General features: G+C 43.7%; 1 protein-coding gene across 9 annotated transcripts in view; it reads left to right on the plus strand.

Moving 5' to 3' along the window:
* Positions 1–26,699, plus strand: part of PKNOX2 (PBX/knotted 1 homeobox 2) — a 439,557-nt gene that overhangs the window by 94,715 nt on the left and 318,143 nt on the right. For 8 of the 9 annotated variants that reach the window (XM_053367533.1, XM_053367525.1, XM_053367526.1 and 5 more), the window contains exon 3: positions 6,117–6,184. The exons of the other annotated variant lie outside the window; for it this stretch is intronic. The gene's annotated coding sequence lies outside the window, so the exon portion shown is untranslated. The remainder of the gene's footprint in view (positions 1–6,116; positions 6,185–26,699) is intronic. 9 annotated transcript variants of the gene reach the window in all.

Here is a 26,699-nt window from a genome sequence, read left to right on the forward strand (position 1 = left end):
TCCTCCTGTTCTCAGGAAGGTTCAGGAGAAGGGGGTGTGGCCCCCACCATTCCTCCTCAGTTCAGCCCCTGACACAAATGGCCCAGCAACTTTTGTGTTCGGATTTTCACTTTCTAAAATATGGCAACCCTAGGCACTCTGGCCCCAAATAGCACAGGGAATCATAATTGAGCAGGAAATTGGATTTTCCTCTCCCCACTGCTCTGTTTGTGGACTTCCCAGAGGTGTTTGGTTGACAGCGGTTGGAAACAGTATGCTGGAGCAGATGGATTGTTTCTCAGACCCAGCAGGACCTTTGTGACGAGAGCCTAAGATGGCCGAGCACATGTGTTGCAGGCGAAAGCTCCCAGGTTCCATCCCTGGCATAGCAGCAATAATAATAATAATAATAATAATAATAATAATAATAATAATAATAATTTATTATTTGTACCCCGCCCATCTGGCTGGGTTTCCCCAGCCACTCTGGGCGGCTTCCACAAAGACCAAAAATACACTAAGATGTCACACATTGAAAACTTCCCTTAAGATGTCTTCTGAATGTCAGGTAGTTGTTTATCTCTTTGACATCTGGTGGGTGGGTGTTCCACAGGGAGGGTGCCACCACCGAGAAGGCCCTCTGCCTGGTTCCCTGTAGCTTTGCTTCTCGCAATGAGGGAACCGCCAGAAGGCCCTCAGCGCTGGACCTCAGCGTCTGGGCAGAACGATGGGGGTGGAGGTGCTCCTTCAGGTATACTGGGCCGAGGCCGGTTAGGGCTTTAAAGGTCAACACCAACACTTTGAAATGTGCTCAGAAACGTAGAAAAATGACCAGGGAGCAGGTGGCATGACATCTGGCTGATACCAAGCTGCTGCTGCCACTTGCTAATTCTGTAGTATTATGGTTCAAAGGGCAATGTTCTAACAAGGTATAAATAAGGCAGCTTCCTGTGTTCTCTGAGGTGTTGCATATAGAAATATCTTGAGCATGCGAAGTCCTGTTGCACTCGGGTACCGCTTTTGGGCTTCGCATGGGGATCTGGTCAGCCACTGTGTGACCAGGATACTGGACCAGATGAGCCACTGGCCTCATCCAGCAGGATATTTTTATGTTAACAAATGCATTCCCCCACAAAGGAGTGACTTGCAGATTAAAAGCAAACACATGAGTAATGCATGTGCTTCTATCGTTTATCATTATTCTCAACAAACAGGCCAAAAGGCCCATGAACTTCAGGTGCAGTCTGTGACATGTCTCTGCAAAGTTTCTAAGTATAGAAAGGAAGCACAGTGACCATGATGGGGGGTGATCACACGATCTTTCTAAGCTTTGCCGTGCTAATTTAATGCTAATTTGATGTGCATGTGACCATGTAGGAAGTGGAATGATTCCCTCTCTCCCATCACATTCACATTTGGCTAGAAATCCGGAGAGGCAGAATAGCTGCAAAGTTCTCTTACATTACCAAACATCGGAGCTAAAGTATTGCACCCAGCATAACGTGTTAGTTGGGTCACACTTTGGCCCAGGGTGTGCAATTCTCCTTCGGAATTCTCCCTCCTACGCATTTCACAGTGCAGTTCTCCTGCAGCAACAAAATTTGCGCAAAAATGTGCCGTGTTAGGGGAGAGTGTGCATAAAAATAATAAAATAATATAATGCGTTATTTATGGGAAACAGCTTGCAAAAATATGTATTTAAAGCAAAATTGCAAATATGTCGATTGGGGAAAATGTGCGCTAAAAGGCTAACAAATATTTGTGAAGGTTTCTTGTTTTTTTTAAAAAGAGAAGATTAGCAAACTGATGTAGAGATGTGAAACATAAGTTTGGAAAAATGAGAAATCGAGAGAAAGTGAAATGGACAGATTCATCCATCGCTAATGATGGAGAGAGATGCTTGCCCATCAGACTTGCCCGTTGTGGAGTTGGGTTTCCAGGCTATATACTAATGGGTTGTTTTTTGCTAAAGGACTAGAGAGCACTGATGAAGACCTCATCCTCTATTCCTGGTGTGTTTTTTTCCTGTGTTGCCTCTAGGCTGGATCTTGTGGGTGTTGCTACAGCTGTGCATGTCGGTAATGAGCCTTACGCTAAATGTTTCCGGTCTGCTATGTTCCCGGGAGGATCTTGTGAGCTTCAGCCGAACGGGGTCTGCTTTATATGAGTGATTTAACGTGGTGTAAGCAATCTGCATGCTCGGGGTGTGCATATGTGTGAGGGAGAAGCTGCCATTGGTATCACATTATTTTATTAGAGTTTCAAAGCTGATATTAAGTGGACATGATTTCTTCCCATGGACCATTAATTTTGTTTTATTGCTGGCCTGATGGCTATTACCCCTTCTTGCCAATACATTCCTCCATTAGGCTTGTACAATTAACAAAATATGAGCTGTTTAAAGCATTGCTATGAACAATGGGTCACTGAGAAGCAGGTCTGGGGAAAAGAGGGGTGGTTATGTGAGTGCTTTGTGACCATGAGATGCTATGGGGCTGGCAGAGGAGAGTGTGTGCAGATCGATTTGTGTCCCTTTGCAGATAGAAAGCTCCTTTCTACAAAACATTTTCTGCTTTGGATGTGGTTGCTCAAATCCAAAATACAATTTGAGTTATGAGTGGTGCATGTCTGTTCTGTCCCCCCCCCCCCTTTAGAAATGTGCCAGAGCTGGGGCCCAATTCGTTTCCCTTCTTTTGTGCACTTAAGGGCAAAGGCAATTGTAGCACAAGATATACATACCCAAATGCAAAATAACAGGACTGTCACATGATTACATCTAGGCAATTAATCATCCGAGTGTTAGTTTATTAATCAGATATATCTGCATACATTTGCATGGGATTAAAATGAGTGGCTCAGATGTCAAAGCATGCATTCATTGCTTTTAGGATGGGGGGGGAGTGAGAGAGAAATCTGTGACCCTTCAGGAGTTGCTGGACTCCTTCAGGCCCAGCCAGCATGGCCAATGGTCAAGGTTGATAGGAGTCCAGAAGTATCTGGTGGCCCAAAGGTCTGCACCCCTGTATTTAAATAACTTGTGCATGCTTAGAAAGAGGCATGGATGCTTGAGCTGAGATTCCTGCCTTGCAGGGAGTTGGAATAGATGGTCCTTGGGGTCACTTCCAACTCTACAATTCTATGAAGGAGAGAAGGGGGAAGGTGTGCACCTCTTTTAAGAATAATACTTACTATCTCGTTCCATCACCTCCTGGCAAATTGAAGGGGAAGAAATGGAGGCAGTGAGAGAGAGATTTTACTTTCTTGGGCTCCATGATCACTGCAGATGGTGACAGCAGTCATGAAATTAAAAGATGCCTGCTTCTTGGGAGAAAAGCAATGACAAACCTAGACAGCATCTTAAAAGGCAGAGACATCACCTTGCCGACAAAGGTCCGTATAGTTAAAGCTGTGGTTTTCCCAGTAGTGATGTATGGAAGTGAGAGCTGGACCATGAAGAAGGTTGATTGCCGAAGAATTGATGCTTTTGAATTATGGTGCTGGAGGAGACTCTTGACTGCAAGAAGATCAAACCTATCTATTCTGAAGGAAATCAGCCCTGAGTGCTCACTGGAAGGACAGATCCTGAAGCTGAGGCTCCAATACTCCCTGGAAAAGACCCTGATGTTGGGAAATATGGAGGGCACAAGGAGAAGGGGACGACAGAGGATGAGATGGTTGGATAGCATTCTTGAAGCTACCAACATGAGTTTGACCAAGCTGTGGGAGGTAGTTGAAGACAGGAGTGCCTGGCATGCTCTGGTCCATGGGGTCACGAAGAGTTGGACACAACTAAATGACTAAACAACAACTTACCGTTTGATGTTTTTGTTCTTGGGGACAAATTTATAGCTCTACAAAATAGCCCACATAATTTTGAATTAAAGCCTCGGTTAATGTTTTGCCTACAACTGGATGTGGGTGGCAGCAGGGGCGGCACAACTCTTGCTCAGTCACAATGAATTTAACTTAGTAATGTCAGTTAGCGCAGTTGGTTAGAGCATGGTGCTGATAACACCAAGGTCGCGGGTTCAATCCACATATGGGCCACCTGGAAATTCCTGCATTGCAGGGGGTTGGACTAGAGGACCTTTGGTTTCCCTCCCAGTTCTATGGTTGTACAGTTATATGTCCATGAACTTCAGTGGTACAACTAGTATTGAATACCACCCACAGAAAATAAGAAAATCGTGCAGGATTAATCATCTCTATCCAGAACAAGTGGATTTAGGCTCAAAATACTATGCTCCCATTATTCCTCTATTTTCTGGGGACCTTCATGCTTTTTAAAAAATTTCTTTTAGAATAGCAATGGCACTGTCACTGGGATGATGTTGGAAAGATCTTTGTGTCCACAGTAGACAGTGAAGCAAGTTGGCAGACCAATAGGGTTCAGTTATTTGGTGATGGCAAATCTATGTATTAGTATTAAGTAGAAGGAATAATAATGCCGCTCCTACCTTTAAGAAAAGGCAGTGCCTTTCCCCATTCCAGATCTCAAGGCAGACTGGGAAATAAAGGCACAGTAATATTCTAGTTTCTATTGGCTCTGCCCGGAGTGGGGAAATCCTGCCTCTCTCCCTTGCAACTTAGTTTTGTTTAGTTCTTGCAAGTCCAGGAAGAGGGGTAAGCTCACTCATTCTTACAGAACTTCATAAAAAGCTTCCTAACCATATTCATTCAGAGCCAAAATAACAGCCTACTGGGATGTGAGGAAACACCTCTACATGAGCCTTGTGAACGTCAATAAAATACATGTTTGCGAACTTTGCGGAGTTCTATCTAGATTGAGAGAAGTCTCAGGATGGAACAAGCATAGCGTAGTCACAGTTTGAGTGTTGGTCTAGGCCTGAGGAGCTCTGGGTTTGAATCCTACCTCAGTCACAAAGCTTACTTTGGATGGCCCAGTCCAAGGAACCACCCCATTTGCCCCCCAGTTTCCTTATGATGGGATCATAGGGGTTGGATCAATGTCTTGCCCACTGTTCCCTTGAAACCTACTTTGCCTATGTATTGTATTGATCTGAGCATGGAAGATTTTGGTAGAACCCATACTCCGAGTTCAAGTTCTTCATCCAGGGCAGTTTTGCAGTCCTAAGAAATTTGAGCTTTCTGGCTGAGGGAAAGGGTTTCGTTGGACCCAGCCTTAGCATTCTCTCTGCTGTACAATATTTCCTCTTCATCGGAAGGTGGAAACTCTAATGGTGTAAATGGTAGAAACTTTTCCATGCTAAACTCAAGTCATAAAGACCAAAGTCCACTGTAGCAAATGTGGCTATAAAACTAATTTTTTACTTTCAAAGCTATTGGGACAGGAACTGAAACATGAAATGTAAAGAAAGAATGCGCTTTGTTTTCATAATAGCACACATTTTCTTTCTTTTTTTGATACCAGCTGCAGTTTCAAGCTGAAATTCTTCTACTTGTAAATGGAGAGAAAACTGGCCATGTATCTTACTTTATATTACTAGTGTCTGGGCTGAGATGAGGGTGGAGCCTGGAGCCAGGAGCTATGGGATCAGGCCATAGTCAGGGCTGGGTTGGCCATTTGCGCATTTCCAAAAAAGAGGGAATGCATCGCCAAAAGAGGACAAAAGATACAACAGAATTTGTCTCATGTCTGTTCAGATACCCTGGTCCCAGACTGCTTGTGGGCCATAGAGAAATAAATGGTTCTGTGGTGGTACTCATCTTAATGGGCAGTCAATAGCAAGGTTATTGTACTGGGTTTCCTTAACTGTGTGAATCCATCCAAATGACTCTTGTTCAGAACTTTTCAACCAATTGAAGACCTATTTACACTGCAAGGCCAGTATTTTTAGTGCTTAAAAATATATATTTTGCATTGATGTTTCATACTGGTTTTACACTGTATTTTAGATTTCCATATGTTTGTATTATTTTTGTATTATTGGTTCAGAGAGAGAGAGAGAGAAAGTTGCCCAGAGTTACTGGATGGAAATGCAATGAATATTTGGAAAAAATATTCAATTTTCATTGGGACTTGTAATTGAAAATTTAGCAAACTGATGCAGAAATGTGGGGTACCAAACTACAGACTGAAAACATGAGAAACAGAGAGAAACCAAAATGGACGAATTTGTCCATCCCTTAAACAATATACTTTATTATATTAATAGGTACCTTCTGGAACTGGATCCTGAGCTATCTGCTTTTCCAGCTGATCTGTTCCAGAGTTCGCTGAATGGTAAGTAACCTGATTGGCATTTTATCCTGCATTTGACAGAGGTTACAGGGCCCACAAGGAGGCACCCACAATGTTGTAGTTGGTGTTCTGGAAACTTACTGAAATAATACACCCCAATTCGAAGAAAAAGGGATAGAGTGTGATGCATTTTAACTAGTCTTCATTGAGTCTGTGTTACAGCCAACAATGTTTTCTGTGTGCAATTAGTTCTACAGGGGTGACTAATCTCTTGCCCTCCAGATGTTGTCAGTCTCCAGCTCCCATCATTCCTGACCTGAGGGTGATGGAGCTGTGATTCAGGAACACCTGGAGAGCTACGGGTTAGCCGCTCCTGATGTACAACAATGATCTGGAAAAGTTGCTGCACATATTGGAGTATAAGCACATATTGGTTGTTGGTGCACATATTGAAAGGTTGGTGCACATATTGGAGTATAATGTTTCCAGGCACCCTGTCCCTTGTCCTCCTTTGTTTAAATGGAGAGATGGACTGTGGCTTTTATGTCCATGGTTTTCCTGGACTCAGTGTTTCCTGAATAAGTGTGTATAGCAGAGTCTGGTGGGGAGCATTACCCACTTCTCTCTCTTTCTCCCTTTCTCCACACCCAGTAGGCTCTTGGGAGAGGGAAATGGCTGTTGCCAAAGGTCTGGAGAGATCACTTGCAGAGGGCTTTTGAAATTAGGTTGAGAGCCCTAGGGCCACGGACTGCCTGCTTGCGCTGCCTGTAATTGATTTTGGTGCTCATTATACTGTTAATGCCAGTTGTCGTCTGTTAGCTTATGGTGAAAGTTCTGTGCATTTGGCAGAGCTTACAGAAGCATTGAGACTTTGCCAGTTCTCTTGGTTGAGCAAAGCCAGTTCTGCCTCTATTCCTGGTCCCCTTGCTTCCTCTTCCCATCAGTGATTGATTTACACAGAAAACTAGCTTAGCCAGGAGAACTGTAGATTTGTCTAGCTGGAAGAGACATGAGAGGCAACCAAGCTGATCAGCTAAAGTATTAAACTGAAGTGAGGACCTGCCATTGCTTGAGTAAACCAATCTATCTGTATAACAAAAGCATGTGCTCTGTGATTTATTTATTTTTTGCAGCATGGGGTGGATGGGGAGATCATTGGAGGGAAATGAAGAACATAAAACAAGTATTAGCTGCTTGAGAATAACAGTGGGAGAGGACTATTGCTCGCATCTTGTGCTTTCTGGCTTCCCATTGGCATCTATTTGGCACTGGATACAGGATGCTAGACTAGATGGGTCTTTGGCCTGATCCAGGAGGATTCTTATATTGTTAAATTATGTGTCACAAGTCAACAAGGAAAGGGATTAAGGAAAACCTATGCCTGTACTGTGAACCCAGTCAGGGACGATAATCCTCCCTAGATTTTGCAGAGGGAAGGTTGTCTGTTTGGTTGAGATTAAAACCACCCAAAGTTGATAAATGGAGCTGAAGGAATGGAATGGAGAAGAGAAATGAGGAATGAGTGAAGAAATAGCAGGCTGAGAGAATAATGGGTTGACTGCCAGAAGCTGCCAGGGCTAAAACCGAGAACTTTGGAGCCAATTGGAGCATCTTCCCAGGCAGTGAAGTACTGTCAGTGTCTGGGCTGGCCCTGTCCACCTAAGGTGGCCATTGGGCCTTCCTGGACAGGAAGCGCTATAAAGGACTTCCTGTTTGGACTAAGACCTTGCCTGAGCAACAAAAGCCTTCATGGCTCTGATGTGTTCCTTGCCTCTGACCCCTTGCTTAGATTCTTATCTCTTACTCCTTCTGGTCAACTTCAGAGATGGACTAAGCAGATGCCTGCTTCCCCACTTTGTACCTAAAGGAGCTCCTTTCCATCTCGGACCCTACAATCGGCAGGTCAGGCCTTGCCCAGTTGGCATTGTGCCCTTTTCCATAGCTGTCAACTTACAGATTTGAAAATAAGGGACCAGCAGCCAAAATAAGGGACCTGCAGCCTCACCTGTTCCAGGCACTCCAGTCTTCCTGTCCTCCTGCAGTCTGGTCAAACTCATGCTGGTAGCTTCGAGAACACTGTCCAACCAACTTTGTAACCAGAGGTTCAATTGAATAGAATCTGAATCACATGCACCACAAGGCCTATGCAGCCTCAACTTAAGATGGCTCCCCGGCCTGGCTTTGCACTACAAAGTTTGCAGCAGCACGTGCAACAAAATGGCATCCAGCATTCAAAAAACCCCTCAGCTTGCATTAACTAGCCACACACACACAGCCTCCCCCCCTCGCCATGAGATCGCCAGTCACCCACCATTTTAGTCCACCAGCTCCTTTCTTTTCCCCCATAAGTCAATCGAATGGCCTCCAAAACAAATTCAAAAGCCCCCCCCACGAGATCTCCTTTCCTTTCCCCCCACCATGTGCCCCCGCTCCAGACAGACCTTTTCGCCGGCAAGGGTGAGTGGGCCGTCTATGACGTATCCATCCGATTCCAATCCGAGCACTCAGCACAGGTATGTTCAACTTTGAGCCCCTCTGAGCCAAAGGCAGAAAGCCCAGCCAGCAGCCAAACGAAGCCTCAAGGAAAACCACCGTCACCTCTCCGCTGGGAAGCGCTGAGCAAAGGCAAGTCCCCAGGGAACTCAGCCGATTTGATCAGCACAAGGCATGCAAGCTCCACCCCCCCAGTTGTTCTTAGACTTCTTATTAGGTGAGCAACACAGCTAAGCAACACAGTTGGAGCCTCCCTCCTCCCTGGCCGGCAGGGAGGGAGGGAGAGGAGCTGTTTCCTTTGAAATTTAAGGGACGTCATTTAAGGGACATCCATCAATAAGGGACAGCAGCGGGACATGGCACTGGAATAAGGGGCTGCCCCTTCAAATAAGGGACACTTGACAGCTATGCTTTTCCGTGGTGGTTCCCTGCTTGTACAATGCCTTCCCTAGTGAGGTGCAGCTGTCTACCCCATTATAGACTTTCAGGAGAAACATTCCTGTTTACGTGGGTATTTGATGGCTGAAAAAGCCTTGTTCCCAGCAACCCAGAGAGCCCTGGTGGGGGTAAGTGTTTTAAAAGAACGTTTTAACATTTTTGTAAATTCTTTTTAATGTTTTATCATTGCCATGTCTTCTGCCCTGGGCTCCTTTGGGCGAAAGGGCAGGATATAAATCGCACAAATCAATAAATAGTACCTCCATTCCAGGAAAAGCATCACCTCCATCAGGCTGCTGTTAAAAGCGGCAACTCTGGAGGTGGTGGGGAGGTATTCAAGATGGCGGCAGAGGGAGACGCTTAAGAGGAGAGCTCTGCTGTGAATAATGGAGGCAGTGCCGTTATTGCTTACAGCCTTTGGGACAACATAGAAGGTGGGAGAGAAGGCTTTATTTTTCCACCTGGGAACTGTTTGCTTTACCTCTACTGTAACTACAGCAACTCTAGAACTGAAGAGCAGTGGCTGGGCTTGCATTTTACATATTGAATGGAACCCGCCAGCCAGTTCTTTGACTGCAGGCTTCCGGCACCATTTTAGCAATGCTCTGGCTCCTAGCTAATCTACACGTATATGTGATTAATTGTTATCAGCGGATATCATCACTCCCATGTAAAAATAGATCTGTGATGACTATTTGAATAAATCATAAGAACAGCTAACCTGATACCACATAGCATCATGCAGTTGGCTGAGTAAGGCGCATTCTCATCCTTGACCTCGTATGGCTTGCAGAGATCAGTGTTTGCTTATGGAAGCTGGTGATTTAAAGTTGTGGCTGTGCAGACCTTCTTCTCGCACAGGGAGCCTGTTTTGCCACCCATTTCCATGCCCCATTCCCACTGTACGATCCAAACTAAGACATATCTCTTCACTTCTCTGGATGCAGAGTGAGGTTACACAATGACCAATGTGAGTCTTTTTCCATTATCTGTGACTGTTCAGTTGTTTTATATGAATACTAGAGATCAAGATGAAGATTTACTTTGGCCACTAAATTCAGATTTGGAGCTGGCGGGCATGGTGGGAGAAGGGTGCAGGAGAGTCAAGGGAGAGAGAAATCCAGGAATATTGAGGGGAGAGATTCTAGAAATTGCGGGTAGGGGTTCAGAAAAAGCAGCGGGAGCCCAACGGACCCACTACCTGCCCCACACTGTCTTACTTGGAATGATGCTGTCTCTTGACCTATCATTGTTCTAGAGGCATTGCTGTGGTGTGTGTTGATCACATTACATGTATGTTTGAACCAGACCTATGAATGGCATTTTCCCATTGCTGACACGGAGTCCAGGGCAATGGGATCTTCCTGTTGCACTAATGTTGTTACCCGAGTTTTATTTGCCTTTTTAAAATGGCGGTTTACGTTTCGACATGGTTAGCACCCATGCTATTTCACGATATGGAGGTAACAGAAATACTTTTAGGAATGAATACATAGATAAATAAATCTGCTTGCTCAGCAGAGGACCCCAAATAAGAAGCTGGATCCTTATTGAATGATAAACAAGTTGCCTGCATGATGTAGGATTCTGGCCACGATCATAGAAACATAGAGTTGGAAGGGACCTTCGAGAATCATCTAGTCCAATTCCCTTCAGTTAAGGAATATGCAGCTGTCCTGTATGGCGATCGAATCTGGGAACATGGTGTTATCAGCACCATGCTCTAACCAACTGAGCTATAAAGCAATGATCTTCAGCATGTGCAAGGCTGTGACGCTTTTCTGGAGTTTTCCATTTTTATTCTGCAGGCAATAGATGTGTGTGATAGAAGAACCAATGTATCTAGAGAGAGAATCCTTTCTTCTTCTTCCTTCTTTCCTGAGAGGCATTGGTACTCTTTCTGTTTGCGTGTATCTTCTGCTTTTCTTTGTTCTTTGTTCTTGATCAGGGTAAACTGAGAGCACATTTCTCGGCAAGCTTTGAAAGCCAGGCCCCCTCATCCCACCCTTTTGCAATAACAGCTCCATAAGCTTGACCAGCTGTTTGCAAACTCCGCCTGTCACGTTCTGCAATTTTACGAACCCGTGAATCTGACCCTTTGATCATCTCCATGGAGCACAGATGCCAAAGGTCAGGACAGCCTTAAAGATGGACAAAAGGCTTTGAGGCTGGCCAAGGACTGTGTGAGGGGGTCAGAGTAATGAGAAGAACCTCGCCTTTCTGTTCTTTCTTGTAGCGTATTTTGGAAATGATCCCTTTGCCTGCGCATCTCTGTGCATTACGAGTGTGGATGGTGAGAAATTTGATTCAGTTTGCATTTAAAGGGAACTCGCCAAATTCACATTTTCTGAAACAATATGTGGACTGTCTTCAGAGATTTGCACTTATTAGTGTTTTGCAATCCAGTTCTCCAGCCAAGCAAAGTGTACAAAATGCATAAACTATGGTGAAATGTGCATACATTAGTGAAAGCAACATAGAAAAATGCATTATAATAGAGGGAATTGCTTTGCAAAAATTTGTTTCTTAGGCAGAATTACATAGCAAACTGTGTATACCTGGATAAATTTGCACAAAAATGCTGACAAATTTTCATGTGGACTTACAAAAAAACCTGCAAATTTATGTGGAGAACCGAACTTTGGAGTGGAAAAATGAGAAACTGAAAGAAACCAAAATTGACAGATTCCCAATTCCCAATTATGCAGAGAAGCCACTAAGCCCTCATGCCTTTTGCATGCAAACCCCATGAGCTTCAGGCACGTTAGACACACCCTAGGGTAATCAATCTGACTTGGAGACTCTTGAGTTCAATATGAAAATGGATGGTGCTTTGAAAATAAGAATGGATGAATCTCTGTAAGGACAGGCCAGCGAAAAAGCACCCAGTGTCAGGGAAGTTAACTCTTTATTCAATGAAACAAAAAAGAGCTCAGTACTAGTAGTCACAGCAACCCTTCTCAGTAGGTCTTGCCTCAGGGAGACAGTTGCAAGGACTGAAGGTGCCCGCCGTCCCACAGTTGCCTAAGCCTTCTCCTCCCCTGGCTCCTTCCTAATTAGCTAAGGCTTTGTCGTCTTGTCTCTCTTTGCTCTGCCCTCTTCATTCCTCTCTGTGTTCTGGAAGACCAGGGAGGAGGGACTCCTTGGCTTCTTCAGCAGCTTACCTCCACTCTCTCTCTGTCTCTGCTTCTGCCTCTGCATCTGCACTGCTCTCTGCCGCAGCCTCTTCCTGCTCACTAAACCCTGTTAGCTCTTCAGTTTCCCACACCTCCACCTCCCAGTTCCCCCTCTTCTCCCTCTGACCATTCATTGTTGCCCCACCATCAACCCTCTGGCTCTGAGCCTTCTTCTCTTGGGGGTTCCCCAGCTGGTACCTTCCGCCACTCCTCTGCATCCAGCCAGTCCATGACATTCTATCAATTTCAGTGTTTTTCAATTTTCCAGCTTATGTTCAGTTCTACACAATTCTTCATCAGATTCATTGGCACTTTAGAGCAGTCCCCCCCCCAGATGTATACACTTTTTTGGTAGGCATTTTCTCTAATATGATGCTTTTTCCTGTGCTGTTTTCACTAGTCACACATTTCATGTACATTCCCCCCCCCCCCGAAACAGTCATTTTCAGACACATTATTTGGTGGGAGAACTGTATGGCAACAAAAGTGAGAATTTTCAAAGGATAGCTGTGTTTTGGTTTGTGTATTGTTTCACGAACTGCAAAGTAGGAGCCTGAGGATGAAAATGTGAATCACACTGAATTATCTCTCGTATCCCTGATTGAAAGCCTCAGGCAAATCCTCAGTAAGAATGTGATCTTTTTGGTTATTCTGCAGATATGAATGGAAAGATGCGGAAGAAAAGGCAACAGTAGAACAAGTGGCTTCACAAGACCTAGGCAGTGGTCCCATTCCCGCCCCAGCACAAATTTCTGTAGCTGACAGCAGTTAGGGGACCATCAGAGTAGCGACAGAATGTCACATTTCAAAATGAAAAGGGCTACCTTGTGCATAATCTGACACTTTCCCCCACCAGTTCCCTCTGGTCCCCTCACTGAAATTTAAAGCCACTAAGACAAAAGGCAGCCTGGCTGATGTAGGAAGGCTTGTGACCATGGAATCTGTGAACAGCAGGACAGCCTGAAGGCTGCGAAATGTGGGGTTGTCCTGATTTCCACCCTGTTTTTCTTTCCTCACACGATTCATCCTTCAGTTGCTACCTCAGCTCTCAAGCTTCCTGCAGAATTTCCCTTTTTGATCTCAAAAGGGCACACATCTGCCTGCAGCAATAAACCTCGGCTGCCTCGTTTTCCCCGTGCCGCCACGGTGAGGAGGATCTGTCAGTAGAACCCGTGTGAAAAGCAGATGATGAGTACCAAGCAGAAGCGCTTGTGCTTACCTGGACTTTGGGAGAGAGGTGGTGGTGCTATTTATTTGCTATTTAAAGCATTTCTGCCCCACTCTTGAGCTCCCAACAGCAGCTTGCAAAGATCAGCATTGAGACAGTCCCTGCCCCAAGCTTAAATTCTACAGGGCGTGGCACAAAAATAATAGGCGTCAGGAAGGAGGAGGAGAACAAACTCAGGCCCTAGTTCTTTGCCACAAAGTTCTTATCATGACCAGTTGGAATGGAAAACAGTTCAAGGAGAAGCAGGAGGCAAACATCTCTCCACTTGAGTGATGGAGTGGCCCAGCTTCTCTTTGCTCTTGCTGCTGTCGCCTGGTGGAATGGCTCTTTCCTGATGCCAGATGGAGGGTGGAGCCTAATGCCACCTTAGCTTATTTGGGAGGAAGAATGAGACAAGAAGTTTAACAAACAAACAAATTATGGCACTGACTTCTCAGTGGTGCTGCTGGTGGCCCTGCGCCCCTTTCCCTTTCTGCCTCCTTCTCTCTATTCCCAAATCATGCATTTCCTATGCTCACTTTGTGACAAAGTAAAGGTACATTTATTTATCTGAGTAGTCTTTTTGCCTTGATATCACCTTGACCCATAGGTGCCTGTGGCGTTTGTATACAGAGCCCCCGGTCGTTTCACGGACTATTGACCTGTACACCACGGCTTTATTCTTCCGCTACACCAACCAGGTTTCTTCTGGTGAAATCGTGAGTCTCAGTCAGGTTGTAAAGTCAACAATGAAGATTAAAGTTTATTGAAGAACAAACAAGTTTTAAATAGGTTCAGAACGGTTTCTCAAATGCACGCCCTTAACTTGATGTGGCACTGTCTCACACTGTCACACTCTTCTTCCTCAGTTCTATCCCGGTCTCTCACTTTAACTGTCGCAACTACTATGTTCGACTTTTACTGCCTCTGTCCGACCCTCACTCCTCTGTCTCCTCCTGGTAAACCCCTGGGCTGAGCCTCAAAACCAGGTAGGCTCCACCTCTGAGCTTTCTCATTGGTCAATCTACATTAACCATTTCCATCCCCCTGTACAAACATAATCACAAGGAATGGGCAGACGCCACATCGCCTTTCTGACCACTTCAGTCTGTGGAACTTGCACTTTTAAAAATGCCATGTAATGTATGCTCTACATTTGCAAGGAGTCAGTATCTTAGTGTGGGCAACATGTATATGTATTGACGTTAGGCTGGTGCCCTCGCTCGATTCCTGCAGAAACTTATTTTAATTTCAGCAAGCCTAGCGAGATGTATGACTCAGTTATCTATTTTTTGTTTTTGTTTTAAAGGTTTTGCTGAGATCTGTGTCTCATTGATGCATAAACTTTTTCAGCTACGAGGGGGGTTGGCCGTGCTTTTTGCCCCAGGTGAAGTCTCCAGAGGGGAGCCATTGAAGCTCCTAGCCTGTGTGTGGGGGTACCAGTGCTGGATTTACATATAAGCTAAACAAGCTATAGCTTAGGGCCCCACTCTCTTGGGCCCCCCCAAAAAAATTAAAGAAAAAACCTCTGGATGTACATTTCCAAAATATAAGATTAAAAAACAAATAAAATAAAACCTACATCATTTTAAGTTAGAGCTTAATAATTATTTCACTATTAATATACTTTTTCTTAATTGTATTTCAGTTCAACAATTACTTTGATAAAATACATATTTTGTTATGTGCAAATGGCTTTCGATACCTATTAGGTCCATAAATTACCATGTAGCATAAATTCAACCCAAAAAACAGTGACAATTTGTTGTCGACAAAGGATCGCTGGATATCTAAAGGGCCCCATTAACTTCAGTAGCTTAGGACCTCATCAAACCTAAATCTGGCCCTGGTATGTGCACAAATGCATGTGTGGGAGGTGCCAAAGTGGATCTTTGACCAGCCTAGTTTGCCCCTGCAAAGCTTGAAGATTCCTCTGACTAAGCGATCTATAACTTTTTTCTAAAGAAATAAGTAATTAATAATGAATTTGAAACAGAGGGCCTTGTTCCTCCTTATGGATAGGTAGCATTATTTTTTTTAAGTGATTCCTTATCTTTTGAGAGAGTCCGTACACATTACTTATTCAGATATACATGCAAGTGTTGCTGGGTTTGTCATATCTTAATATCTAAAGTTGAACGAGCTGAACGCCGTGTTTGAATCACAGGGATCATACAGGGATGCTCATTAGGGAGCCAAGACAGGTTGCCATTTGGGGCCCAAGATTGGCTTGTTGACAAGTCACATGTGGAGCAGCCCAGAGAAACATCAAACACAGTCTAGAGCAGGAGTGAGAAACCCTTGGCCTTCCAGATCTTTGCATAGATTAAAAAATAAATAATAAATAAACGAACACAAACAAAAGGGACCTGGAGTAGAAGTAGATTGATCCACCCCACTCCTTGTTGCAACGCCCATCGCTTGGAGTGGAATTTGCCAGTCTAGCAAGCTCCCATGCTTACCCATTCACTTTGTCCATTTCAAAAATTTCATCTCCCCATCTGTATCTCCCCCTTGAGCTAGTCATACCTTTTTCTCTCCTCTTCTTCTGCCTGAGTTAATAATCTTTGCTGGGTTTTCTGAGTCAATAGGCCAGTCCAATAAAAGACAGGAAACTTGAAAAATCTTTGACATTTAAGGCTTTCTTTCATTTAATGTTACCCTTATAGGTTTTTTCTCTTCCTCTTGGGGGCTCTTGTGTGATGATCTGCTTCCATTTGGATGCTGAAATTTTCAGTGGAATTGGTTTAAAATAAGAAATCTATTTTGATGCATTTTCATATGCTTCAGTGGTAAGCATCTGCTGGATTTAATATAAATTAAAACCCTCTGAAAAGAGGTCCCTGATCTGGTCATGGTTTATTTATTGTCTCTGGTTAAATTGCATTCCACCTATCTACTAAGAAAGGTATTGGGAACCCATGGCCTGCAAATGTTATTGAACCACAACTGCCACCAACCCCTTCAGACATCTTTTTGAAGCACACAGTCTGTGTATGTACTGAATATGTACTGTATTGTCTCATAGTGCAGTCTTCAAGTAAGCCTTGATTTCCTCCCTCCATGCGCATAATCCATATTTCCCAGCTGGCTCTTTGACTGGGTCACCTGTACCAAGGGCTGAAGGAAGCGTAGGGTTTCTGGCACAAGGAACAATCTCACTGGGATGTTCAATTGCAGCCTCTTCACACCCACAAAAGGCTAGGCTTCCATTTTGCAATAACAGACTGACAGTGGATGGAATGAGGCTAGGCTAAATAGCCCCCTTTCATGTTGAATTCTTGGGTACCATGTTTTCCCTACTGGAAGCGATGTTCTCAGATGTCATGAAACAACAGATCCATCTGCTTTTCTTTGAATTTGCTCACATGTTGAGTTCCACAGCAGCTAGCTAGGAGTATTACATACCTATTTTGCTTTTGATTTCATATTAATTGCACGATAAGTAAAACTAGCAATATTACTTTCTCCTATCTGTGATCATTTTAAATTCATATTTTATCCACTTCAGATTTTTTTAAGAGCTGAAAGAATCTAAAAGAATGAGCATGACATCATTATTCATAAACTTTCCTCTCTGTTATGTTTCTGCTGTTCATTTGTACTTTGGGAGATGCTTCCTGTATAACCCTTAGTTTGCAATATCTGAAATAAGAAACGGTTGCTCCCAGGATGTGGATCAACATGGAATTAGGGCTGAGCTGAAATAGGAATTGAGCTGAAAACCTTCTATGAGATGAAACCCTTCCTTTCTGGTTATAGTTTGGAGATATAAAAGCAAAGCTGGGGAACATTGCCCTTACTCTGAGTTGGCTTTGTGACACCATAGCACAGCCTTCATCGATTGGCTACATTTATTTATTTCTCACATATAGATGCTGCTTAAGGCTAAGGCAGTAAGTGGCTTACAAAACAATATGTATACAGGTGAAACTCGGAAAATTAGAACATCATGGAAAAGTTAATTTATTTCAGTAATTCAACTTAAAAGGTGAAATTAATATATGAGATAGACTCATGACATGCAAAGCGAGATATGTCAAGCTTTTATTTGTTATAATTGTGATGATCATGGCATACAGCTGGTGAAAACCCCAATTTAATAATCTCAGAAAATTAGAATATTAAATGAAATCTGCAAAACAATGACTGCAAATAGAGCAATATTGGACCTCTGAGAAGTAGAAGCATGCATATGTACTCAGTACTTGGTTTGGGCCCCTTTTGCATCAATTACTGCCTCAATGCGGCGTGGCATGGATGCTATCAGCCTGTGGCACTGCTGAAGCACAGTGGACCAACACCAGCTGATGACATGGCTCAATATATAGCAAACATGGAAACTTAAAAACTACAATATAACACAAACTGCAATGCGATGCAGTGTGGAAGAACCAAATTTAAAGACATTGCAGCACCTTTTCAAAACATATGAAGAGTCTGAGATCCTTTCTTGCCAAAGCACATCCTGACTTGTAATATACAACACTCATTCCACAAATGCACATCATATACAAATTCTGTTTTACATCTACGCAAATAATACAGTACCTGCTACTCATCTAGTATCCTTCACCTCGTTCTGCTCCCAAACACCCAACATATCCATCTACACAAAAACACCCCATCAACCCAATCACTCAAAACTCTCCCTCTTAATCACCTAACTGCTATCACCTGCCAAACACATGGTGCTGTGATGTCATCATGCAGGCTGTTCAATTCCTGATTAGCTGGATCTTGTAGCCAGCAATAAGTACCTTCTTTGAAGCAGAAGAAAATTGCACAGAGCAACTGCTGGGAGAGTTAAGAAAAAGGAGAGAAGCAAGGTGAAAGGGCTGAGGCCTGGAGGTTCTTTCAGTGAATATTTTGGGACCTCCAAAATGGCCCTTTCAGCCCCGAGCAGTCCTTGATTAAAATTTGGCACAGCCCTACATGGAACACTTTCCTCAAGTTAAATTCAAGGAGGGTTATAAGAATTTCTCATTCAGCCTATTTTTCTCCCCAGGTGTGTACATAAGAAACCGGACAACCCTCCCACAAATCTTTAATGTCAATAGATACAGTATATGCCGTATGTTGATTCCCACAGGCATCTGATTGGCCAATATGAGAAAAGAATACTGGACCAAATGAACCTTTGACCTAATCCGGCAGGACTCTTCCAATGTTTCTATGAAGTGAGACACAGCTTAAAAGAATAAAATTCTAATTTCGGATGTAATCTTCAAACCTGCATTCTGTCCAGTCTCATTTCTGTGTTGAGGTTATAAAATAAACACAGTTGTCTGTGGCAATTTAGCATATACTTCAATCCTAAACGTAGACTGTTGATACAGACCATTAGTATCCTTGACTGATCTGCTGGCCTGAGGCTTTTTCTCTCTCCTCAGTGCATTAAGTATTGTAGCTGACACCGATTTAACTTATACTGCTTTGTGAAGGGAGGCCATTCTGTTTCACTCTTTTTGCCCTGAGGCATTTGTGTAGCTTAGGGAAAAAAGAATTAGTTGCCACCTTTTCCTGAACAAAAAAATAATAATAAATAGCAGGTTACAGGGATTGAAAACAAAGAAACTGTGGAATGAATAAAGTATTTCTGACAGTAAGAGCTGTTTGACAATGGGACAGTCTCCCTCAGGAAGTTGTGGATTCTCCTTCCTTGGAAGTTTTTAAAGCTGGGGTTGGATAGCCATCTGTCATGGATGCTTTAGCTGAGATTCCTTCATTGCAGGGGGCATTGAACTAGATGACACTTGGGGTCCCTTCCAACTCTACAGTTCTTTGATTCCTTGAAATACTTGCTCAGACCAGTAGTTCTCGGTTGAGAATTAAGGCCTACTTACACCGTCAGTTACTCAGTTACTCTGGAATAACAATCCTGAATGGTCTCTTGTGTGTTCAAGGTTGAGTCAGAGGCAAAGGGGTTTTGAGAGATATGCAATCCATAACAAGATTAGAGGTTCTTGACTCAATTCTATTTTTTGTCACTAGGTTACACATCATGTAAACTAGCCAGGATGTCCAACCTGTCACTCTCCAGTTGTTGTTGGACTCCAACTCCTATCAACCCTAGCCAACGGTGAGGGATAATGGGAGATGTAGTCAAGCCACATCTGGAGAGTCACAGTTTAGCCACCCTGATGTAAACAATAGGCAGAATTGCTTGTGGTGCGAGGGAGATCATGTTGGAATACCAGTTCCTTTGTCTTGCAGGGGTTCCTCACCACCACCAGCAATGAGACATCCCTGACGCAGATTGGACTGCCTATGGAATCACATCATTAAATTGTCTTTCGAACTTAAAGACGATAGTGTGATCTTAATGTGGTTTTATGGCACAGCGAAGGACAAAGAATGGAGCTGTATCTTGGCCATTTATGCATCTCCGGTCCAGCATGCTTAGATACAGTTCATAAACCAAAGAGAACAGTTCTCCCTCGAGTTTGGCAGGAAAGTTCCAGGAACTGTGTGAATTTGTGTGTGTGCAGGCATGTGTGTGTGGAATTGCTAGCTAGAGTTCCAACAGAGTCCTCTTTACAGGAGGTCTACGGGGGCTTAATTGGGATGGATTTTGTTTTAATTACTTGGTGTGTGAGAGTGTGTGTGTGTGAGAGAGAGAGAGGGGGGGGGAGAGAAGTTACGTCTCAGGACATCACGTCTCACTTGAGTTCCTCTTCCAAGGAGGCCAGTAACTGTGGAAGATGAGAATTAATGTACTGAACTCTTTTAAAGTTCCAGAGTTTATTTGCTGGCAGTGCAGATCCCAGTCTCTCTAAAACACAGGAACGTCAAACAGGAGTTGGCTTTTGTTTTAGTGGAGGACTTCCTGATGTGTGGAAGCATCTGGACAAAACTTGCCAGTGAGTGCCTTCCAGCATCTCACAGGTGGAAATAGGAACATGCTTGCACTGCCTTCTAAAGATCGCACTCTAAGCCCCTCTCCTACACACACACACACAGAGTGTGTTGCTAAAAATCTCCTATGCGTGCATTACTTGAACCTGTACTAGTGGTACTAAGCCTTTGGACAAAGCTGCATTGTTGTTGTAAGCCACTCAGAGCCTGACCTGAAGCTTTCAATGTTGGGCTGCCATAAGCTATTCTCTCTAAGTCACCATTCATTCCAGACTGCAGTATGGGCAGACCTGGCTTTGAAATTTGCATTAGCAGGATTCTTACTATTTTTAATTCATGCTGAAGAATTGGAATGTGTGGAAGATTTTCTCTTTGCAGCTATTTGTTTCGGTGAAATTAGGGGAGGAAGGGCATGCTAGTACCCATTCTCAGCTATGTGGAATTTTAGGATTTCTTCATTGGTTTCCTATGGGCAGCTCCCACTACACTCCCCGGAGATGTTTAAAAAAATAGTTTCTCAGTGTGAAACATGGAATGACCTATCTCTAGGCAATGATATGGTTTTCTCTACCCTCGTTATATCTACGTTTGTCTTCTCCATCCTCTCTCTCGTTTCAATTGGAGGAGAAATGGATCAAAGAACAACAGAGAAAGAGGGTATTTAACTCTTCCTCTTTCACTTTCTTTCCTCCTTCTTCTGTGCTCCTTGCTTTCTCTCTTAGCTAGAGAGACCTGCCAGCCTGCCTGCCAGATGTTTGGGAACCCCTTGGTCTGCTACAGCTGTGCCCCCCACTTTACCAGCTACTTCCATTCCCCCTTCTCCCTGGTTATTTCCCCCCAAACGATTCAGTCTTCCACACCCACTAAGCATGCTCAGTCCTCACCAGGCTACAATTTGGTCCATCCATTCCGCAAATCTGGGATATTTCCCTGAAGGTTTGCTTTTATGCTTCTGCAAACCATGCCTGCTGACACCTCTCTGTTAGCTGTGGATATGCAGTTTCGGCTTCATAAATATCAGCACTCAACCTTAAACTTAGCAGTGATTCAATTATATGCTATCATAATATGCTATAGCATTTTACAGAATGTCAAATGACAGGCTGTACACTTTATGGTATTCTGGCACTATAGCAGAGGTAGGCAAACTAGTGTCCTCCAGATGTTGTTGGACTCCATCTCTCATCAGCCCCAGCTGGTGTGGCTAATGGTCAGGGATTATGGGAGTTGTAGTTCAGCAACATATGGAAGGCACCAGGTTGGATGCTTCTTTACTAGGATTCATTACTAAATTCACACGGTTGGCGCTGTGGTCTAAACCACTGAGCCTCTTGAGCTTGCCGATCAGAAGGTCAGCGGTTCAAATCCCCATGATGGGGTGAGCTCCCGTTGCTCTGTCTCAGCTCCTGCCAACCTAGCAGTTTGAAAGCACACCAATGCAAGTAGATAAATAAATACCACTGCGGAGGGAAGGTGATCAGCATTTCCGTGTGCTCTGGTTTCCATCATAGTGTTCTGTTGTGCCAGAAGCCATTTAGTCATGCTGGCCGCATGACCTGGAAAGCCATCTGTGGACAAACGCCAGCTCCCTTGGCCTGAAAGCGAGATGAGCACCGCACCCCATAGTCGCCTTTGACTGGAGTTAACCATCCAGGGATCCTTGACCTTTTACCTTACTAGGATTCACCTAGCAAAAGAGGCATATATCATAGCAGAAGAGAGCCAGCTTGTGTACATCAAATCCATGCACAGGAGACTACAGTATAAATCAGAGGAACTTGAAAGGAAGTTGGATGTAGACCTTTGTTCCCTTAAAGAGGCCAGTGTTAAGCTTAGAAGACAGAGCAATGTCTAGCTCTATAGGGAACTGGACATTCAGAATAAAATTTTACTTTGTGCCTTTCACACTAAAGCCTAGAGGTTTCCCACAGTTAACTTTCTTTAACTTTGGTGACTCTTCAGTACGTAACGGTTAGAACAGTTCCACTGTGTTTCTCCTGCTTTTAAGACAGCTATATAAGTAGTGTACTATAATATAAGAAATAATTATATGGCACTTTATATGATTTGCAGTCCTCAGGCCAGTCTTTGTTCCTGCTGGCTTATCTATTTGCAGTTTTAATAATGCAGTGTGAGAGCTGCATTGTCCAGTAAATCTTTGCAGAACAGTATTTGCCTTGCATTCCTAGGAAAGCAAATTCAAATATTACGGATACAACATCAAGGTAGAATATTTAGGCATTCAAAAAACTGAGCAGGGACAATGTTCTCTTTTAGCGTGACTGTATGGCTCATGGGCGACAACCCCGACTGCAATTTTTTGTGTTATTCTTTGTTATTGATTACATCTGAAGGTCCCCAAGACAGCAGCTATAAATAGCAACCTGCATTTAAGAGGAATTGTTATTTTCCCTCCTCTTTATGAAATCCGTATTAATGCTACAGTTTAATAGGTGCTTAGAATCTGAGTAATTAATGTGAAATATCATAGCCTGCAGCATCTCACAGATGAAAAGAAGGATGCTCTTATGTACTTGTAATACCTCTGTTTTCACACCAAGAATTTGCTGCCGGAGAGCTGCTCCCTAGCCTCACAATTACACATTACTGAAGGCACTTTGCCTGCTATATCTTGCGCTCGTTCATTTTGCAATAGCCCTCCCTGTGCTGATTTTAAGAGCCGAGAGGGCTTTGTTCTTTCGGTTCAAAGATCTGCCAGGGAAGAAAAAGACTTGATTGACCTACAAAACAGCATCAGCAGTTCAGATTGAACCCTTACCTGCTGCCTGTGTCTAAAATGCCAAGCTGTGAATTGCATCTGCTGCATTAGTATTCACATGCATGCATTTGCATTGTGGTTGTGGCGTTTAGTTGATTAATCAATCGAAAACATTAGAAAAGTTGTCCCTGATCAATTAGTTAATGACTTTTGATTTCTGCCCCCCTTTTGTTTTTGGTAAGTTATTCTTAAGGTGGGTACTTACTAAAAACTTCAGATGGCTTACACCATCTTAGAAGAGACATTCCCTCTTGTGTGCAATAGGAAGCATATCAGTCAAAGAACAAAATAAGTTTGATTTCTTCTTTTTCTTTAGAGCTATGGGGTAGGGATGAATCAAGACTGTTGTCAGTACAGTCATACCTCATGTTACATTTGCTTCAGGTTGAGCGTTTTCAGGCTTTGTCCCACGGCAACCCGGAAGTACCGGAAAGGGTTACTTCCGAGTTTTGCCACTCGCGCATGCGCAGATGCTAAAAATGACATCACGTGCATGCGCAGAAGCGGCGAATCGCTACCCGTGCATGCGCAGACACACAGGCGCAGGTTGCGTTCTGCTCATGTTGCGAATGGGCCTCCGGAACGGATCCCGTTCGCAACTAGAAGTACCACTGTATGTGCCACTTCCCAGTGGCGTAGCGTGGGGGGTGCAGGGGGGGCCGGCCGCACCGGGCACAAAATCTGGGGTTAGGGCAAATCCACGGGTTAGGGGGCGCAAATCCACGGGTTAGGGGGCGCAAATCCACGGGTTAGGGGGCGCAAATTACTTGCCTTGCCCCGGGTGCTGACAACCCATGCTACGCCACTGCCACTTCCACATTTGTTGATTCATAAGTCTCCAGCATCCAGCTTGTGCATTAGTCTATGTGGTTTTGTTTTTTAAAAAAACCTATCAAAAATCATATTAAAAAACATATTTAAACATGTGGTTTATTTCAGTGTACACATTTCTAAATGCATTTTATCCTAAAATACACATTTTCTATTGCATTTCTGTATGCTTTTTGAGCTGTGAAGTGTATTGCAAACCTTGGAGAGGTGCGAAATCCAGGGATAATTATGTGGTGATTTGTGTATTAGTCTGGGAGGTGTGAATTAGGTTGGTTCACTTACAATGCAAACTGAAGGAAATTCTCTTAGATCTTTACATACAGTGCTGAATCCAAATTTGTGCATGCAAAAGGCCACTCACTGAATAGAGTATTTCCACCCCATCTGCCTATGTAGTTCCCTGTACCCACTAAAAAGTAAGGCTCTGCATTGACTCCAGCTGAATCCTGGATTCTGAACTGAATTGGGCTCATTAAGATCAACCTTGATCTGGCCAGAGTGGGTTGAGGCAGCCCCAGATCGCCTCAGGTTAGATAAGGTCTATCCAGGGCTGTCAAAAGAAGGTTAGCTGGGTGGCCAGGAGATGGTGGAGGACTCTCATGCGGACTGTCTGCATTGGTCTCCTTCTCAAACCCTTCCTAACAGCATGTTGAACCAAACACTGCACAAGTGTCAGGAGTGAGCCAGCAGTAAATCACACAGTGCATGTTGGAGTTAACTCTTTATTAGCAAAAACATGAAATGCACAGTCTTGGTGGAGTGGCAGGTCTAATGACCACAACAACGTATCTCTGGTAGGTCTTGCCCTCATGAAGCAGTTGTTGAGAATGAAGTCCTCTACAGGGTTTCTTCCCCCACCCCAAGCAACCAGAGACTGTGTCTGTGTGCAGCCAATCTCCCCTCTGCCCTTTACATGCCTCTTCTGGTTCTAGGAGACCAGAGAACAGGGAAGCTTGTTGCAGCAGGCGGGGGAGACACCCATGACTCTTCATCAGTCTGACTCATGTCTGCCTCTTGGCCTCCCTGCTTCAGCTTCTGCTTCTGCTTCCAGACCTCTCTCTGCCACAGACCCTCCCTGCTCACTACGTCCTGCTCCAACACCTCCTCTTTCCATTGTTCTGCCTCTTCTCCCTGTGTCCACTCATCGTTGTCCCACCACCAATCCCTGGGCTCTGAGCACTCTTCCCTTAGTGGTTCCCCAGCTGGTTCCTCCCACCATTCCTCAAAGTCCAACCCATCCATGACAATAAGGCTCTGATCCAGGGCCTGGATCCGGCATCAGATCAGAGGGGTCCTGCAAAGCCGTTCCAAAAAGCCCCTCTGGAGGGTTGAGTGACTCTGCTGCACATTGTTGGCAGTGACATGCAAGTGGAGGCTGTGGATGGAGTGGCCAAAATTGGGCAGAGCTGTCTTCAGGGGATGGGGGTTGGTCAAGGCTTTGAAAACGGTATAGGTGCAATTTACTCAGAACAAAAGGCCAAACTAATTGTTAACAATGTGGTGACAGAGGAATTTAAGATAGAGAAAGGGACACGACAAGGCTGCCCAATTTCCCCATTGCTCTTTATTTCGGCCCTGGAGGTTTTGCTAAATATGATCAGAAGGGACCGTTTGATTAAAGGTATACAGGTCGGAGCCAAACAGTACAAATTGAAAGCTTTTGCAGATTACTTAGTTCTGATGTTACAGGAGCCAGAACCTAGTACTAAAAGAGTATTAGAATTGATTCAAGAATTTGGTCATGTGGCAGGATTTAAGTTGAACAAGTTAAAAACTAAGGTTCTTGAGAAAAACTTAACACCGATTGAGAAAGAGAGGTTTCAGAAGGAGACAGGTTTAACATTGGTTAAGAAAGTAAAATACCTGGGGTTTAATATGACCGCTAAGAACTTAAATTTATTTAAAGACAATTATGAGAAATGTTGGTCAGAAGTGAAAAGGGATCTAGAAATATGGTCAAATTCGAAGCTTTCCTTGTTAGGTCGAATTGCTGTTATAAAGATGAATGTATTGCCAAGAATGTTATTTTTGTTTCAATCATTGCAAATTTTGGACAAAATGGACTGTTTCAAGAAGTGGCAGAGAGACATTTCTAGATTTGTTTGGCAGGGCAAGAAGCCCAGAATAAAATTTAAAATACTAACTGATGTAAAGGAAAGAGGTGGATTTGCCCTGCCAGACCTTAAACTCTATTATGAATCAGCAGCATTCTGCTGGTTGAAAGAATGGCTGCTTCTTGAGAACACAGACATTTTGGATTTAGAAGGTTTTAATAACGTTTTTGGGTGGCATGCATATTTGTGGTATGACAAGGTTAAAGCACACAAAGCATTTAAAAACCATATTGTCAGGAAAGCATTGTTTAATGTCTGGATAAGATATAAGGACCTACTTGAAAATAAAACCCCAAGGTGGTTGTCACCGATGGAAGCGAAGGCCCAGAAAAAGCTCAATATGGAGGCCAAATGGCCGAAATATTGGGAAATTCTGGAACAAGAAGGAGACAAATTGAAATTGCAGAGTTTTGAGAAACTAAAAGATAAAGTGCGAGACTGGCTTCATTATTATCAAATAAGGGAGGCCTACAATTTGGACAAAAAAATTGGCTTCCAGGTGGAAAAATCAAAATTGGAAACAGAACTGCTAGATCCCAAAACTAAGATACTTTCAAGAATGTATAACTTGCTGTTGAAATGGAACACTCAGGATGAAACGGTTAAATCTGCTATGATTAAATGGGCACAAGATGTTGGACATAACATTATGTTTGCTGAC

Source organism: Podarcis raffonei, chromosome 15 (assembly GCF_027172205.1).
Source record: "Podarcis raffonei isolate rPodRaf1 chromosome 15, rPodRaf1.pri, whole genome shotgun sequence".
Classification (NCBI taxonomy): Eukaryota; Metazoa; Chordata; class Lepidosauria; order Squamata; family Lacertidae; genus Podarcis; species Podarcis raffonei.